The sequence below is a fragment of the Bombina bombina genome, chromosome 1 (genome assembly GCF_027579735.1).
Source record: "Bombina bombina isolate aBomBom1 chromosome 1, aBomBom1.pri, whole genome shotgun sequence".
Lineage (NCBI taxonomy): Eukaryota > Metazoa > Chordata > Amphibia > Anura > Bombinatoridae > Bombina > Bombina bombina.
The window spans coordinates 1,396,424,806-1,396,440,805 of NC_069499.1; positions in this window are offsets into that span (position 1 = coordinate 1,396,424,806).

The window sequence follows — 16,000 nt, forward strand, 5'->3', positions numbered from 1 at the left end:
GTTTACAATGGAAAATCTGTTAAAGCTGCATGCTCTTTCTGAATTATTAAACTTTAATGTACACATTAGTAGTGTCCATTTATCTACAGTCATCTGGTGGAGAGAAAGGGCAGACACGTTTCCTGTCTGGGAACCTTTTCCATCTATTCCTTGTTAAATAGGGGCAGACTCTATAAGTTCTGATATCCTATGCAAATAGGTTGTACTCCAGCATCATAAAACACCAACACACAACACAGTGTGAAGAAATTTAGCACCAGTTTCATAGTTAATTCCTCAACAGCCCTTTCAACCACAGATTTGTAAGACTTTGGTTTATTTACTGATGACTAGGGCGGTAACAATCTCACTACAGTTTACTAGTCAGGGAAAAAAAAAGTTAGTAGTAAAGAGAGAAACAGTTCCTAGTCTACCCAGAATGAAATATAAGAAAAGGCATCTCCTGAAATGTATTATTTCGGGACTAGTGGACTGAAGAAAATTTCCAGCCCTGTTGATGACCATGTAGTTTTAACTCTGTGCTGTGTTAATCAATATCCTGTTTGCTGTTTTATTCTCAGACATGCCATGCTCACTGCGCTACAGACCCTTAAAAATATCAGCAACATCTCCAAGCAGATTGTCCCCTGTATTGATCTCCTGTGTTTATTTATGAATGCAGTACAGCCATACTGCAGTAATTAGCACATGTCTTTTCCCCTCTCTCTCTTTCTTCCTGTGTGTCTCACTTGCTGCCCACAAGTTTAATGACATCAAGAAACCGTGAAAATTAGTTTCTTTTTATTCCCGTAAACAACTGTGTTCTCATTTTATGGGTGAGGGGAAACAGCGCAATAGCAGATGTTCTGGCCAAGGAGATGGCATTTGTCACTGACATTAAGGAATGGTTATGGGCAATGATCTATTAATAAAATGATGTATATAGAATGTTTATATAATATTTGGATATCATTGTTCTAATCATTAAATGCTTTATAAGTGCGCATCTTTCTATCTATCTATGTATCTATCTATCTATCTATCTATCTATCTATCTATCTCTGTCTGTCTATCTATCTATCTATCTATCTATCTATCTATCTACCTTTCTTTCTTTCTATATAGCTATCTCTCTATCTCTGTCTGCCTATCTATCTATCTCTATTGACAGATCTATAATATATCTATCTATACTGACAGATCTATCATCTATCTATCTATCTATCTATCTCTATTGACAGATCTATCATATATCTATCATCTATATCTATCTATCTATCTATCTATCTATCTATCTATCTATCTATCTATCTATCTATCTATCTATCTATCTATCTGTCTGTCTCTCTCTCTCTCTCTATCATCTACCAATCTATATATCATCTATCCATCTGTCTGTCTATCTATCTATCTATCTTTCTATCTATCTATCTATCTATCTATCTATCTATCTATCTATCGGCCTATCAATCTATTTTTAAAATGTTTCAAAATATATTTAACAAAAATTCAATAAGCACAACTTGGTTTCAGATATATACACATATTTACATTATTACTGCAGCAGAGAGCATCTTCATAGACAAAGCAGTGCACTGCAGGCAGCTGGTGTCTTTCCTTGCTAAAGCTGCGTGTATGGATTCAACTCTTGCAGGTGAATTTATTTAAAGCAAACAGCTTATCTGACAGGTAAAGTTAGTCAGATGTATAATTTTTGATAGAACTTATGAAAGATATTAAGCATAGAAATGTATTAACGATTAGTTGAAATGTTTCAACATCTGCCTAATCTTCACATCCCCTGTTCCTCATACTAATATGATAGCTCACCTCACTGCCTTCTTCCTATTCCACTTAATTTTCCTCTTAATTTACAAGTTTATAACTGTCCTCCATCTACCTCACTGTGTAGTGTATGGATACAGTATATTTATATAAGTAAGGAGTGGTACCAAACTGGTTGCATGACATAAACCTAAATAACTTACTCTTCTCAGCTATATGGATGTTACTACTGTGCAGGGATGAATATTGGCCTAGGCTAACTAGGCCTCAGCCTAGGGCAATATATATATATGCCATATTTATTAAATCTATTACAAATCAGTGATTCCTGTTTGTTTGGTGGTGGTGCTTTACTCCTCCATGTGTCCCTAGCCTCTAGTTATAAGAAATATATGAGGCAAAGTACAAGCTACTGAGCTATTGTTTCTTCCTGGTTGAGCACTTCCTTTTCTGTTAAGATGTGTACTATGATCTTGGGGAAAGACTCCCTGGGTGTGATGGGGAAACCAGATGTAGACTCTCTGCTCAGTGTGGCTAAATGGATATGGCTGCACCTCACTGGTGAGGTCTGGGGTTGTCATGTTTCTCATTCAGGGGAAGATTGCCTGTTGTTTCAGGGCTGAACAGTACTTTTTAAGAGGGATCAGACAGATATACAACAGTAAAAATTCTCTGTGAAAAGCACAACTGAGCTAAAAGAGGTTACTCACAGGTGGTGACCTAGCAAAGAAAAACTTACTGAGCCATTGTTAGTTCCTGGCTGAGAGTTTCACTTTCTGAAAATATATGCGGCAAATATATTGGAGATGAATGGTTCAGAGAACAGCAGATTTCTCAGGGCTTAGGGTAACACAAAAACTAAAAAAATACCCCCACTACAGGGTTCGGTGTTTGCTGGGACTACCAAGTCCACAGGTGCCTATGAGCTCCATCTGGTCTTTAGAAATATACGTACACAGAGAACAGAGATAGTGGCATTAAGAGAGACAAAAGAGTGAAATAGAACAACCATTGCACAATAAATCACACAAACAATAAGACAAAATATAAAAAATACTCACGTTTTGGTATTACAATATGAGGAGTTAAAAGTAAACTGTCTTACTATTTGCAGATAAGGCTAAAATCCTGATTAGAGAAACTCAAGCACCAGCGTACACTGGTACCTCAATTAAATGCCTGGAGAACATTATTCAGACATCCCAACTCTCCCTGATGCCAGCAAATGCAATGGAATCTCCCTGAAACTCCAAGTACCATGATCCAATGTGGCCCAAATCCCGAAAAGTGTTTCTTTAAGGAATGCCTTTAGTTGCTGGGACGTTATAGAACCCTCAAAGCATCAGTAACCAAAAAGCCCCCACTGATTTTAATAAAATAAAACACAAATACTACCTTATTTACTGCACGTAATTAAACTTCATATTCTAAAATATTTAAGCATTCAACAAGCCTACAATCTCTCAAAAATAGGTTTGTTGTATGTGGTTGTGCATAGTTGCCAACATTTAAAAAAAAATTCCAGGGACACTTTGCAGCAGAGCAAGCAAGCGGGTTACTGGAGTATTGACGACCTACTGTTCAACTGCTCCGCCCACTCAGTTCTGCAATCAAAACACACCTATTTGAAAGTAATAGTATAATTTAGACTTATCCATAGTTTATTATACAGATTACAGCACCAAGCTCTTACACCTACCCAGTCTCTGGAACACATTCTGGGCATATGATTATTTTTACAACACAGCATCAAAATTAGAAAGACAAATAATATGTGAACCCATTCAATAATAATAACAATATTCCATTAGGAATGAATTATATTTAAATAATACACTATATCTATTTATCATCTATCTATCTGTATATGTGTATGTGTGTGTATATATATGCAAACAACAAATGTTGTGCAAAGGAGATTTTCAGGGACATTGCCAGGGACAAAAGAAATCCAGGGACATACAACAAAATCCAGGGACTGTCCCTGGAAATTAGGGACTGTTGGCAACTATAGGTTGTGCAATAAAGCTACTTTTTTAATGTGACTTTAGTAGGAAGCTACTTTAATGATAAGTTTCTATCTTATTTAGTGTTTCAAGGTGTCCAATATATAACTGGGAGGTATGGGGTGGGGGGGGAGTGGGCAGTAGCGGGTGAAGCCACCTCCCTGAAATGAGTTTTTGCAGGTTGGGATGTCTGCATTATTAGACTCAGCTGATCATGAAAGGGACATGGGGTTTTTGGAAATAAGGGGCAGGGGGTTCTAGGGGCTAATTGTAACCTAGGGGCTTTTAGCTTCTACTAACAAGTTAATCAAATGTTCAAAACTTTACAGAGTGTGCAAAATCAATTATTGAGTACATATATTTTTAGTTCTAACTATATTTTATTAGACCCTCCTTTCATTGTTCTCTATTGTCCAGGACAGAATGCAATTAGGAAGCCTTGGGCGCATTAAAAACCCCTGCACTGGTCTTAATTGCATTAGTAGCACAAAGTCACCAATCACTGCATATTTCCTGCTTGTGACTTGTAGTGCTTGAGGGACTTTACATATGTATCTAACTCCTTAGACAATGTCATTTTTGCATTAAGATGTCCCTTTAAGTATTTGCAATATTAATATATAGGTCCCTGGAAAGCCCATTGGATATAAAGTCGCCTGATCTTTGAAAGGATGAGCATCAGCCTGTGGTTAAATTAGTTTTGTCAGAGAGAAGCTTTGGTTCAACAATGCTGCTTTTTTACTCTTAATGAATTTGTAATTAGTAAAGAAATTGATGTTTCCACATCAGCTGCATGATAATCAGAGGGTCACTTGGCCACTTGTTTGGAAGGAAAACCTTTTCTCTTTGATACTATTGTTCCCATATCCCTCGACGAGACAAGCTATGCAATCTCTAACAGCTATAACAGATTCCAGACATAGCCAGGGCACCTGCAACCTATTGCTCACTGTTATCCATGCTTATACTCACTTTATGTTGTGAGATAAAATAAGGTTACTAACTTTGCAGGGAAAAATACCACAACCACAATGCTACAACCAGTATGTACACCTGGAATGAGAGAATGGGTATTTTACACTCATGTAGGCCCTTTGGAGGCGTTATTCCGTAATCAGGCTAAGGGTTCGAAAAAGTGGGGAGTGCTGTCTTGTCACCCTGGAGCTAAACATGCATATGCATGTTTTGCATATGCAAGGAGAAGCTTCTGTACTTCCTCATTGTCTTTTTAGAAAGTTGTTACAGTTGGGGTTGTTGGGTTCTTGCCCTTGACGACTATTAATGTCTTACATTTTGAGTTCCTCCTGTAAAAAATGATGGGGAACATTTCAGTGAGAGGAATGTCAATAGTAGTTCATAATGACACTTTGGGGTTTCGTAAAAGTACCTTTCTTGTGATGATGTTTACAGATGACATATTATTGCTTATTTTTTACTGTTCTCATTTGAAAACGTTTCGTCTTTGCCCTTTACAACCCATCTGAGATTGTCCAGTGTTCTTATTTGTGGGAAGTGGTACAGAGTGTCAATTGTGGGGGCGAAAAGCATTACCTAAAGCTAAAGCTGTTACTACTGATTTAAAAGCAACCAAGCTGATGTATTCTATAGACATGGGAAATGTTTCATAAAGAGACAGATTTTTATGGCAAGTAAGAAACCGAAGACACATCAAGTCTGCCCATATTTTTAAGTGTAGTTTGAATTAGAGGAATATGAAACTTAAAAATGTTCTTCTGTGATTCAGACAGAGCAAACCATTTTAAAAAAAGATAGCCAATTTACTTCTATTATCAAATTTGCTTTGTTCTCATGGTATTCGTTGTTGAAGAGATACCTAGATAAGTGTCTTGCAAATGGATAGCATTATTGCAAAATTGCTGCCATATAGTGCTCCAGACATGTGCACACTCCTGAGCTTACGTTCCTGCTTTTCAACAAAAGATAACAAGAGAAAGAATAAAATTTGACAATAGAAGTTAATTAGAAAGCTGTTTATAACTGCATGCTCTCTCTGAATCACAGATGTCTTAGCCCTGTGCTTATTTAGAATTTCATAAATTGCTTCCCAGTATTTACCACTTATATGGTAGCTTCATGACTAAACGTCACTTAAAGGAGTGCTTCTGCAAATTACTCCCGAAGAAGATAACTACCTTCCAACATCACCCCTTGTCCCTGTTCTTTATGTGACATGTGTATTCAGTGTCCCTTAACATACCTGATGATTTATTTCATGTCACCACTCTCCAGGTCAAGCTAAACAGTGTGTATAGTACTTACAGCATATATGATAGCATTGGCCTGATTCTTAACATTAAAATAACAAGTCAAATATAGGCTATAAGTACGTAGTAACACCCAAAAAAAATGTTACCAAATCTTTGAGAGGAAGCTACTCATGTGTCAGCCATTTTATCTGAAAAAGACATTCTGAATACCATGTAGCAGTCTGGCCAAATCTCAATATCTTTTTCTAATACTTGTTTTTCCTGCAGTTCATTGTTGCATCTATAAAACATGCAAAACAACCTCTTGTCTACATCAGTAGTGGTCCTTGATGATGGGGTTGCAGCATGTTGGCCACACAGCTAAACATCAAGGGTGCAAAGGGGGTACAGGGGGATACCCCATCTTCTTCTATCTATCATTATATATGCTCAGATTGTAAGCTCTCTAGTAAGCAGCCCCCTCTAATGCTCACAGTCCCCCACCTCATCTTCATTTATCATCCCACCTGTATAGGCTGCATCACATTATCAGTAAAGATAATAATACTCATTGTGAAATGTCCCTTCTCCAGCCTGAATCTCACAGCCCCAACTTTGAGCTGTGTGCGCGCTACTGTCATAAATGGGGTTCACTAGAACTATGACTCTTCTACTTGTTTATTCTATCAATACTGATCTTTAGAATCCTTCATATTATAAACTATAGGACAGTTTGGATTTTGCTATCTCTGTACAAGGTGGTTTGCTGGAGATTGTGCCAAAACAGTCATTTGTTTTCAAGCAACAAGAGGGCAGTGAAGAATGTACAAGGTCAGCTGTCCACTTGCCCATCAATAGAGCTATGGGCAAACAACCTATCTAGTTTGCATGCAGCAAGAAAACAAAACAGCTGCTTAAGCTGGGTAATTAGCAAGTTCCTTTTGATGTGAACAGCGACAAGCCAGGACTATCATACAATGTGGATCAGCTGCTCACATGGAGACAGAGGTTCCTGTACCCTGATGTCACAATGCTTTTCCCGGTTTGGCTGCACACTGTGAAGCCAGCTGCACAATTCTTTATCATAAAAGCTTAAAAAAGAAACAATGAATTCTAAAAGAAACAGTTTTTTTTTTTTTTTTTAAATTCTAAAGCCCCAGTTATTATTTGTGAATATTTAATTACATGATATATGCATTTAATTAGCTTTTATGTATTTAGTTATTTAACTCCAGTTTATTAAGCTTCATTATTAATTTAATAAAACAGTAACTCAGTAATACATGTTTCTAACTGTATGATATACACAGTGGAAACCACCAGGTGCCTTAAAACATTCTATAAAGCACAATTTATTATTTATTGGGTACCATAGTATAGGCGTAGAAATGTCACATAAAAGGTGCACTTCAATGATGATGGAACTGTCTGTTAATGGAAATGTTACATTTTTATGTGGAAAAGAATTATTAGTGTAGAAGCACCAAATCATAATTTTATTGTATTTTTAATGGGACGTTCTAGCTCACATTGATCTTGATTCAGTGAAACCCATTTGTGACACTGGGGAAAATTGCTGCAATAGGAAAATACAGAACTGCTTATAGATTTACAGCCATCGCTCATCACATCTGCGAGTTGCAAGATTTTATAACCGATTGATAGCTCAAAAGAAACCAATGGCACCACTCTTGTTGGGATCGAAGGAACACATAATATTAATTGAGTAAATAAGCAAACTTCTACACTCTTATAACTAATGTGTTAAAGGTGCTGTGTATCAGAAGGTAAACATTATGAGAACAATTTCCAGCATACAAGCTGGACAGGATACCATGAAAAGCACTCTTCCCTCTAATGTGGACGTTTGGTACATGTAGGGTTAAAATTTAAACTTTATTAGTTAGTGTTAAAAATGGGTAACACATATTAAAAACTGTGAAGGGGTCCTGTGAGTCCCCAACTGTTATTTCTATTTTCTAAAACAGCAAATAAAAATAAATAAATAAATAAAAACACTTGCAGCAAGTTTGATTCTGTATCTTGCTTATTCCTCTAAATATTATCTTGTGAGACAAGATTATCCTGGGTTAATATTACAGGCCCAAGGACAGATGTTAAGTCATTATTAGGGAATAGAAATGACCCAAATTGGATATTATTTGTAAAAGAGATAATACTCCTATTGGTTGGTTCAGGTGGTCTAAGTCAGCGGTCACCAACCAGTTGTCCGTAGATCACTTGTGGTCCGTGAGAAGATTTTGGTGGTCTGTGACACCATCAAGCAGGAATTAATCTCCCTACAGTGCCTGGCTGGACATCAGTGAAAACCGACAGAGGAGAAGTTAAATTACAATCTCCCTACGCACATTGCGTAGTACTGCGCAACTTGCGTAGTTAGATTGAATTTTTAACTCTTCCCACCCGGCGTGCTGCTCAGAGAAAGATGCTTCCATTCTAAAGCCAGCAGAGGTTGGTATAGTCTTGGCTTGAAATAGTGGAATTAAAGAAATATATATAAAAAAAGAAAATCTTAAAAAAAATATTTCATTTATTTTCTTCCCTTTACCTGTCTCTTTGTAGTAGTTTTCCTAATTCATTCAGATGGACTTACATCACTGTTTATCTTCCTCACCCTCCATCTTCTTTTTATTTAAATTAAATATTAATTATTTTTCATTCTAATAATTTTCCCGCTCAAAGTCATTCCACCTGAATTCCAGTAATTGCCATCCAGCAGATCAGCCATATCCCACCAGTATTATAGTAATTGCCAGCCAGTAACATCAGTCGTGGTTAGCTCACATCCATATTGAGAGCTTTCTGATATAAACTTAATTTATGACTCAAATGTCTGTCCATGATCATAAGTAGGTTTGAACAATTCCTAACTGGGGAGGTAACTTGGTAAGTCTTGTGGTCCTTTTTAAACATAATTCTTTTTTTCCCACTTTCTGTCTGCTTCCAGCTCAAAAGTTGGCACTCACCCTTCATCTGTCATTTGGAAGTATTCTAGTAAACCAAAAGGTAGGGACAGCACAGCAGATGAGTGCACGAGAGACATGGATATTCTGCTAATTCCCTCCAAACATCAATATATACAGAGAGTCTCCAGCACTATGAGGTAAAATTCTTTATTGTAGTAGACACATAAAAATCAGCAACGTTTTGGGGATTAACCCCTTAATCATGCTATGATTTGGAAGTATTCTCTCAGTTCTGTCATTCAGTTAGTTATACATACATACATTATAGAGGTTTGTACCTTTTTTAAAAAACTCATGTTAGTGGTCCACGGAATTCAAAATTGTGAGTTTCATGGTCCCTGAGGTCTGAAAGGTTGGCGACCCCTGGTCTAAGTAAAGTGACACATGCTCTAAATAGCCAACAATTCTAACAAGGTTAACAACTAAATATTTACGGACTAAATTAAATAATAATAATAGTAATAATGACACTTTATTTGCAAAAGCTTAAAGTGCTATTTTCTAATGTAATATGACTGAAAATCCACAAAGTAAATTGCAACTAACTGTTAAGTTGTAGGTGCACAGAAGCAGTTACTAAAGTTACGAAAATAATAACAGCAGGACTATGTCTTGCTGATCTTGCTTATCATACAATTGCCATAAGTATCAGCTTTGGTGCCTGCATTTGCTCCACTTTTAATACCGTTAACTGGACAGAATTGTATTAAATTCCCAATAGAGGTTATTATAATATTATCCAGTGAATATTTCTAGCATCTGTATGCCGTTAAGTTATTGTATGAATAGCAGCCTAGTTGTCAATATTTACTTTAATATTGGAACGAGTAGTATATGATTCCCCACTGCTGGGTATGTAGATATAACCCACTAAGTATAGCAGCAGTTAACGGTTTAAGTATTGACTCTTGCTAATCGCTTAATCAGTAAAAACTGCTAGAATGACTTATCACTAGTCTTGATGTAGCCATATACAAAGGTACTGTAGTTAGAGTAGTATGGTCTGCAGTGCCGCTAAAAGGCTAATCCGTTTAGACTCTATAAGCAGAGCATATCATTAGTATTAGGAGCTCATGTGGTTACTGTGAATTCCAGACTGACTATGAACGGCCACTGATTATTTAACTTGAACACACCAGAACCAAGTAACAACAAGGTCATTAATCCCTTTACATGAGGATAAGTTATTCTAGCTACATATTGAAACTATGTGCAACATTAAAATGCAGGACACCCAAAACCCTGCTATTCCTCCCTTAACATGTTTCGCCTTGCGGCTTTTTCAAAAGTGGAGGCGCCGCCCCTTTTGCAGCCTTTTATTTCTTTTCTACGTTGCGTAACGCCTCCTGTTATGACATAATTTTCGGCTAATCCAATCGAAATCTTAACCATCCTGCATTTGCAGTGGAGGCGAAGGCTGCTTTGTTATGCTTTAGGTAAATTCTGATTGGTTCCCCAATGTATTGTGTAATTTTGGTTAAGGAATATATGAATTCGGTCTCCGGATGGTTAAACGACCAATAGGAGTATTATCTCTTTACAAATGATATCCAATTTGGGTCATTTCTATTCCCTAATAATGACTTAATATCTGTCCTGTAATATTAACCCAGGACAATCTTGTCTCGCAAGATAATATTTAAAGGAAAAGCAAGATACAGAATCAAACTTGCTGCAAGAGTTTTTAATATATGTTACCCATTTTTAACACTAACTAATAAAGTTTAAATTTTAACCCAACATGTACCAAACTTCCACATTAGATGGAAGAGTGCTTTTCATGGTATCCTGTTGTCAGGGTGCCAGGAATCAGACTGAGACGAGAAGTGCAAAAATAATCACACCTTTATTAATAACAAAAAATAATAAAAAGTCTACAAGTCAAATAACAAGCCAGGAATCAAAACCAGAGCTGGTAGTCAGACGAGCCGGGAATCAGCAACAAGGAAAACAGCAGAGTCAGGAACAAGCCAGGGATCAGGAACCAGGAAGGACATCAAGCAGCCAGACGCCTACGATCAGTCTGGAACTTTTGGCGCTGCATAGATCGATGAAGGCAATCCTGAATCTGCACCCACGAGGAACGGAGTTGCCTGAGATGCTCCTCCAAAGCCAGAATACCCTGAGACAAGAATGAATCGGGCAACAAGGATGGTTGATACCTATAATTCGCCATGAACGGGGATAACTTGGATTAAGCATTAATAGCACTATTACGAGCAAACTCTGCCCAAGGTAACAGTTCAGACCAATTATTGTGGTGATCTGAGACATAGCAATGGAGGAACTGTTCCAGAGCTTGATTAGATCTTTCCGCAGCCCCATTGGATTGAGGGTGATATGCCGAGGAGAAGGAAAGCTGGATCCCCATTTGAGCACAAAAGGAACGCCAAAATCTGGAGACAAACTGGCTACCCCAGTCCGACACTATCTCCTTGGGTAACCCATGTAAATGGAAGACATCCAGGCAAAAATTGAAGCAAGCTCCTGAGCAGTAGGCAGCTTCATCAAGGGAATGCAATGTGACATTTTAGAAAAACGGTCAACCACCATAAGGATAACAGTATTGCCATTGGAAACAGGGAGCTCGACAATGAAGTCCATGGAAAGATGTGTCCAAGGACGCTCACCATTAGCAATAGGTTGAAGAAGACGTCGAGGAGTCTTATTCTGTGCACAAACTGAGCAGGAGGCAACATATGCAGCAACATCAGAATGGAGACCTGGCCACCAGAATTGTCGAGTGACAGACCAAATCATTTGGTTCTTGCCTGGGTGACCTGTGGCTTTAGGATAGTGGTAAGTGTGCAAAAGTTTAGTTCGAAGATTCTCAGGAACAAAACACTTACCACTAGGTTTCTTAGGAGGTGTATTGGTTTGTGCAGCCAGGATCTCCTCCCCCAAAGGAGAAGTCAAATTAGTATGTATGGTAGCCAAAATATGGTCGGGAGGTATAACAGGAGTAGGTACAGACTCCTCCTTGGACAGAAGCAAAAATTGTCGAGAGAGGGCATCAGCCCTAACATTCTTACTACCAGGCAGGTAGGACACAACATAATTAAACTGAGACAAAAATAGCGCCTATCTGGCCTGTTGGGGCAACAAACGTTTTGCTTCAGATAGATAAGTTAAATTCTTGTGGTCAGTAAGAATGAGCACTGGCACACTAGTACCCTCAAGAAGATGCCTCCATTCCTTGAGTGCCAAAATTATGGCCAGTAATTCCCTGTCACCAATTTCATAATTGCACTCCGCTGGAGACAATTTCTTAGAGAAGAAACCACACGGATGCAAGGAACCATGAGGCGTAGGATGTTGAGACAAGAGGGCACCTACTCCAGTCTCAGACGCATCGACCTCAAGAATGAATGAAAGGCAGGACAGGGTTAGGATGAGCCAGAACTGGCGTGGCAGCAAAGGCAGTCTTAAGACTATCAAAGGCCTTAATGGCAGTAGGTGACCAATGGAGTGGATCATTCTCTTTACTGGTCATGTCTGTGATAGGTTTGACCAAGGAAGAAAAGTTTTTAATAAACTTTCTATAGTAATTGGCGAACCCCAAAAAACGTTGAATAGACCGAAGACCAACTGGGCAAGGCCACTGCAGAACTGCAGATAACTTGTCAGGATCCATGGAGAACCCTGCAACGGAGATAACATAACCTCGGAAGGTTACTTGAGTCTGATGGAACTCACTTTTCTCGAGTTTACAAAACAGGTCATTCTCGCGTAGTCTCTGAAGAACCTGTGTAACATAAGAACGATGAGCCTCAAGCGTGGGTGAGTGTATGAGGATGTCGTCTAAGTACACCACAACACTGTTGCAACATATCTCGTAGGACATCTTTAATACATTTCTGAAAAACAGCAGGAGCATTACATAGGCCAAAGGGCATTACAAGATAATCATAATGCCAGCTCCTGTTGTTAAATGCTGTTTTCCATTCATGGCCCTCCTTTATCCTAACGAGAATGTCCGCTCCTCTCAAATCAAGTTTAGTAAAGAACGTAGCTCCCTTGAAGCGGTCAAAGAGTTCCGTAATGAGCGGAATAAGGTAAGCATTCTTAATGGTAAGATGATTAAGTCCCCTATAATCAATGCATGGTCTTAACTCGCCACCCTTTTTCTTCACAAAGAAGAAACCAGCCCCTGCAGGAGAGCAGGATTTACAGATGATCCCCCGTGACAGAGCATCGGCAACATACTCCTCCATAGCACAATTCTCTGCAACAGACAGAGGGTACACCTGGCCCCGAGGAGGAATGGCTCCTGGTTGCCCGTATATGGCACAATCATAAGACCGGTGAGGAGGCAATGTACCGGCACGTACTTTGTCAAAAACGTCTAGGAACTCTCGGTACTCCTCTGGCAATTGAGATACTGAAGAAGTGCACAAGACTTTAACTGGTTTCCGAAGACCAGTGGGAATACATTGCGGGGACCACGACAAAATTTCGGACCTGCGCCAGTCGAGACTGGGATTGTGCTTTTGGAGCCAGGGATAACCCAGAACAACCGGAAAATGCGGAGAGTTTATAACCTGGAACTGGAGGGTTTCAAAATGGAGAGCCCCAACAGCCATGGACAACGGAGCAGTTTTGTGAGTAACGAGTGCAGGGTGAAGGGACCTGCCATCAATGGCCTCAATAGCAAGAAGAACAGACTGAGGCAAAACAGGAATGGAGTGCTTTGATACAAAAGCACTGTCAATGAAATAGCCTGCAGCACCGGAGTCAACAAGAGCCTGAGCGACTATGGAGGAGTCCACCCAGGAAAGGACAACCGTGACCAAAGGATTCTCCTTAAGCGGTTCCAGGGATGAGGATAAACCACCCAAGGTCTGCCCCCGACAGGTCCTTAGGTGTGAGCGTTTCCCGGCCGTGTAGGACAAGATTTCAAAAGGTGACCCTGTAACCCACAATAGAGGCAGAGCCCCTCCCTCCTCCTAAAGGCCCTCTCCGCCATGGAGAGACACGTGAATCCCAACTGCATCGGCTCAGCAGTACCTGGTGACTCAGGACCAGGAGGCATGGGAGGAAAGGGAGGCATGGGTGGGAACGAACACGTAGGAGACAACGGAACAGGAGACTTCCGCAAGCGCTCCTTGAAAGAGGGCCTCTCTCTGAGTCTGATGTCAATTAGGATAAAAAAAGACACCAATGCCTCGAGATCCTCTGGTAAATCACATCAGAGAGCCCATGAAAGAAGGCAGCAACAAGGGCTTCATTGTTCCAACCTACCTCTGCAGCAAGCGTACGGAAATCAATAGCATACTGAGCAACAGATCTTGTACCTTGTTGAATGGACATTAGTCGTTTAGCAGCAGAGGAGGAGCGAGCCGCAACATCAAATACCCTTCGAAAGGAGGCCACAAATTCAAGGTAATTTGAAATCACAGGTTTATTTGTCTCCCACAAGGGATTAGCCCAGGCAAGAGATGAGTCAGAGAGTAATGAGATGAGAAATCCCACCTTAGCTCTGTCAGAGGGAAACGCCTGAGGTAACATCTCAAAGTAAATGCCCACCTGGTTCAAAAACCCTCTGCACTGAATAGGATCGCCTCCATATCGCTGAGGTAGAGGTGCAAAACCGGACATGCTCCTGGTAGGCACAGGTGCAGCAGCGGAAACAGGAGCAGCCATAACTTGTGGGACACTTTGGTCCAAATGTGCAGTGCGAGTCAGCAGGGTTTGCAGGGCTAGTGCAAATTAATCGAAGCGGTGATCCTGTACATCCATCCTGGAAATGATGGCAGGTAAAGGTGGATTATTAGCACCATCAGGATTCATGTCCTTTGCGTAATGTCAGGGTGCCAGGAATCAGACTGAGATGAGAAGTGCAAAAATAATCACACCTTTATTAATAGCAAAAAATTATAAAAAGTCCACAAGTCAAATAACAAGCCAGGAGTCAAAACCAGAGCAGGTAGTCAGACAGGAGCCAAAGCGAATAGTCAGACGAGCCTGAATCAGCAACAAGGAAAACAGCAGAGTCAGGAACAAGCCAGGGATCAGGAACCAGGAAGGACGTCAGGCAGCCAGGTAATACACAGGAGCTCTCACAAACAGGTCTAAGACATCGCAAAGGCAAAGCATACTGAACAGAGGCCCTTTAAATAATAAGTGATGACATCACAATTCTGAGACTGCATCCTGTCTCACACGGATGATGCACACCAGTCTGGCCATAAAAGGAAGTGCAGGAAATGAGCAGCATCCCCCACAATGCACCATAGTCAGGAAGAGAGGTGAGTAAAATGGCTGCCAGCAGCACATGGCAAACAAAACAGTGAAAAAACCCTGACACCTGTCCAGCTCTTGTGCTATAAATTGTTCTCATAATTATAACCAATTAAGCCCCATCTATCTGGTAACCATTCACTGCTCAGTACATATTATGAGGCCTAGTTATCAACGCGTCTACTTTTCCTGCCTTCGTCGGTCCAATACGCCCGCCTAAGCTCGCCTACCATCGCCGCCGCGGACCTGCAAAATTTTGCCTGTTATCAATAAAGCTGTCAAAAAGCCGCGCACCAAGTACGGGGCGATGAGCAGCGGATTGTGAGAGTTATCACTCATCCGATCTCGCTGCTCTTCGGCTTTTTGACAGCTTTATTGCTAGCCTGTCACTAAGCACCCACACTAACTACACTGTTCTACCCCCTATACCGGCGCCCCCGGAGCCCCCCGCAATTCTTACAAAAATGCTGCCATATGGTTCTTCAGACATGTGAACACTCCTGATCTTACCTTCCAGCTTTTCAACAAAGGATACAGACAAAACAAAGAGAATTTTATAAAAGAAGTATATTGAAAGTTGTTTAAAATTGCATGCTCTATCTGAATAATGAAAGAAATTGTTGGGTTTCATGTCCTTTTAAATTGAAGCCGTAAACTACTTTTAGCTGTCGTCCGCTTCAGTAGTTTGCAGCACCATTTTTAACAGCTCAAGGGAAATGAGCCCTTAGTCTGTTTAAAGCAACATATTTGGCTGATTTCCCATCTTGTATTCAATGGTAGTTTGCTCAAATCACAT